The following is a 4,372-nucleotide window of genomic DNA, read 5'->3' as shown; positions in this document are numbered from 1 at the left end:
ACACACACACACACACACACACACACACACACACACACAGAATCCCCTGGCTCTTCCTTTGTCTGCCCACCTAATTTTTCAGTGCGGTTTGGTTCCAGGGGATTAATGTGTGCATCCCCATGAAGTAAGGGATACACACACACACACACTAATGGTAACTTTGAACAATGTGCCATATTATAGTAAAGTATTAAGACTTTTATCATATGCACCGCAGAAAAGACAAGGTGGGTGGGTGCGCCCCTGCCTGTATGGGTCAGAGGAGAAACTTCACCTCTGCCTCTGTGCGGTTCAGCCCCACACTGTGCTTTGTTAAGCAGGCACATGTCTGAACTTTGATTCACTGCCAAAACAAAAGGCTATGGCAACAACGTCCCAAGTCTCACTTTGTCGTATCAGGAAATTGATGAACTTCTCCCAAAACACTTTGGGTGTTAATGTATTTTCCTCTTCCTGCCAGGAAGTTGAGAGGTCAAAAGATAATTCCTCTCCTCCGGAAAGGCCACATTCTACATCCATCCAGCCTTTCCGATTGATGGGAGAGGCCAATACACTTTCATTGTGCATCATCATGTCTGTATAGCCATTAGTGAGCATTACAACAGCTAAATAATGATTTATTCAGATATTAAAGGGCACCAATATCCACTAAAAATAGTATCATCATTGCAGATCATTTCCCGATGACTTCCCGGTCTTGATTCCTGAATATAGAAGATCTGACTGTAGCTATTACCACCTCAACCACCTTCATCCCCCCTTGTCAGAGCAAATGATAAATTGTGTCCCGTGTAGGTCACTGTTTTTTTTTGTAATTCTGCAATGTGTGTTACTGAGGGTGTGTTTATGCTGAATGTCCTGACTTATGATTTCAAGCTGAAGCAAGGTCGATATCTACACTCAAGGTCACTTCTTCATTACAGCGGGGCAGAGCTTTCTGCCAGGCCTGTGGCAGCTATGGGGGTATAAAGGAAATAAATTACTCCTCTGTATGGCTGTCACAAGGGCGGGGAAATAGGTAAACGTCCCTCTCCGAATCAATTTAGGGTCAGCCAAGGAGTGCATCCAGTGGCTCTGAAGAGTGACGGAGCTCCCTAACCCTGACCAAAGTCAGAATAAATCAGAACTGGAGCCAGCAGCTTTGCTACACTGAGCAATGTGTCTGCATTGCTTAACTCAAGACCCCTCCGCAGACCTGATGAATGCAGAGGCCGGGAGTTAATTCCAAGACACCGGGAGGCATATCTGAGCCCCCAGCAGCTTACACAACTAACTCCAGTGTCTGTGTTAGCCCAGATCACTGGAGCATATCCTTTGAAACAGATGAAGCAAAAAAACATTTCCCTTTTAGATTTCTCTTTTAACTGGATAGTTTTTAAAATATAAACTTGCTGTCCATCACAGAAGCTGAACATGTATTTTGGGAGAAGTTTTCCTCACATAAGGTATCTACATCTACCAATAGCTTTATCAGGCTGACTAACCATAGTCCTGGTTATTGTTTCCAAATATAGCCACACTTCTGCTTTTATTGGCAGTTACAATACTACAGGAACTCTTGCCTCAGAAGATGAAGTATTTGTTTATATTAAAATGGGTTATTACCCTGAGAGCCAAGGGGATCAAGGTTAGCTTTTATCACTCACCTTTTTTTCATTACTTAAATGGTGGTTTTGTTTACACCTCAACAAAGACCCTGTAATTTCTTTCTTTATAATAAAAACAGGCATGAGGAAAGGGTCTGATAAAATCAATTTTATGGGAGCTCATTCGAGGTGCTTTCACAGGATTTATGTGCAAAGAAAGGGTTTGTTGGGATGTGTCTGCTTCTGTTTAGCCTACAGTATTTCACGGTAACTGGTCAGCTATGAACGGCGCACGTAAATGAAATAACAAAAAGGCTTTTTTTCAGCGGTTGGACTTTTAGTGTGAACTGTGGAGGGGGATGTCTAATGTAATTGAGAAAAGACATTCAGAGAGAGAGGTAGGGAGAGAGATGGAGAGATGGAGAGAGATGGAGAGAGATGGAGAGGGAGGGAAAAGGGCATTTCCCCATATATGGCTGTTTTTTCAGTGGCAACTGCATCAACAGGCAAAGTGGATTAGAGGATGCTCAAACAGGACAGGAAGAGGGAGATAACAAAGAGGAACGCACAAAAGCTTGGAACTGAGAGTGAGTTTATTCACACACAGTCCAAATGTTGTGGTTGAAGCACATAAAACATGCCTGACTGTACATGCACATCCATGAAATAACCAGAACAATAACTGTTGTTGTAGTGTAAGGAAGGGGAGGCCAGCACGAAAGGATACAGTCTGTTTTCCTATTACTGAGTTAGCCCTCAGTTAGTTGACATTGTTCTGCTTTACAGAAGTGTGGAGAATGAGCAGGAACAATCCTTAAAGGCAGAAAAAGAAGGTGTGACGTGTGAAAATTGTTTGTGCGACGCCAGTTTCCACATTGCTGAATCTCACTAAGCCCATCAGTGTCTGTCTGCCTCCAGAAGCTGATGTTTTACACACCTCTGTCAAAGCAGCTTTTCTCTGCCCCACAGCACTCACACATACCCGGATTCCTCTACAATAACTCAAATTCCTAATTGTAAAAAAGATAATGATTGAATTATCCAAGCACACATACGCACTTTATCTCTAAACAAAGTCACAACATTCTTTAGATTTAGGAATAAAGATTAAAGTAATTTGTTCTGTAACCATATTTTTAAAAAAACATGTGATTGCGATTTATTTGTTTACGTGCGGTCATAAATTAGAGACTCCAACAGAAAAAACAAACTACACATAAACTATTTGTCATTGGAAGAATAAATTGTCACTTCCTGCGGGTGCATTGGTCATGAAACAACATCAACAATCTCAAAAATATTTAATTTAACATCCGCCCGATGTGTGGGCTGGAGTTCAATAACTTTGAACTCCTTCACACAACAAAGAGGAGAAGAGTCTTGTGTCAGCATCAACTTTGACTGTTTGTTTGTTCTATCCATTTCTATCCTTCCATCCAGCCGTCCCCCACTTCCCACAGCCTAAAGGTGACTCCACCAGGGAGCGCCTGGAATCACTCCAGCTCATGACCTTTCTGAATTAGCAACATAGTGATGTCTTTATTGTATTCTTGCCAAGGTGAGAGGAAACAGAAAGCTGACATGTGCTTACAACATGCTCTGTGTTCTTAATGTGCTGTCCAGGGTTTGTGCTGAAAAACCTAAGGAAAAGCAGGCATTTGAGAAACTTCTCGTGTACTTTGTACGTTGTGCAGTGTTTATGTGTGCAGATCATGTTACTCATATACAAAGTTTACATTGGTCTCATGGGAGTCAGTGAGAAGTTGCAGTAGTGATGTTTGTGTAGACAAAAAAGCAGCACTCAATGTGCAGTACAGAGCGCACAAACACAGATTCAGGCCAACTACAGAAATAGACTACATGGCTAAGTTTAAATATCTGTAACAAACTAGATCACATGAGCACAAGAGAAACTAGAAATCTGATAAACTAGAGTGAAGTTGATCCAAAACCAAAGCAGGGCTTAAGTTGCATGAGGCAATGTTTTGCTTTAAATTAGCAACAGCTGATAATGAAGCAGTAAAACCATGTGTGATCTGTTCATGAGATAACACAGCAGGCCTCACTGAGGACCCAGGTTTTAAAAAGCAGCACAGAGCTGCCACAGTGTGTTCAACTCAGTGCACTGCAGCAGGTCAATACAACACAGACAATCTACATCCTCCAACTGATTTAACACCTGAAACGGGTTCACCGTTTACGCACACTGAGAGGGAATAGAAACAGCTGCTGTGTTCAAACATAAAAGTACTAAGTACGCCAGTCATGACTTTCCACTGCAGACAGAAATAGCCCCCTACGTCCACTGAGAGTTCGGCCACTCCAAGTTGATCATGTTTGAAGCAACGAAAAGGTTATTCTTCATGGTTTGTTAACTAAATCATATTTAATAAGTATGTGGGATGAACATTTTAATCTGAATCAAATATTCTAGAGTAATTTCAGTTTTCAGCATTAACAGCTAGATATAATTCTTTAAATGTTTTTGTCAAATTTGAAGTGGACAGAAACTGGGGCTTTGAGATTATTTCTATTAACATTATTTGTCCCTTTTTTATATAATAACTAAATCTGCTTAGAACCAGTTACTGTTTGATCTAGATGAGGCCAGGGAATGTTGAATCCATTTACCATTGGCAAACAAAAAGAAGAGATGAAACATTTAGAGATGGCATTTGTTGCTATGGAACAAGACTACTTGAATCTCCAAGTCTGTGTTAAAGGAAAAGGAATTTATAGATGAGGCGGTCTGTCACTGGACGGAAAAAGGAAGCAACACATTACAC

This window comes from Notothenia coriiceps, unplaced genomic scaffold, assembly GCF_000735185.1.
Source record: "Notothenia coriiceps isolate Sejong01 unplaced genomic scaffold, NC01 NC01_scaffold00010803, whole genome shotgun sequence".
In the NCBI taxonomy this organism is placed as follows: Eukaryota; Metazoa; Chordata; class Actinopteri; order Perciformes; family Nototheniidae; genus Notothenia; species Notothenia coriiceps.
The sequence above is the reverse complement of the archived record's forward strand: the minus strand, read 5'-3'. Positions refer to the sequence as shown.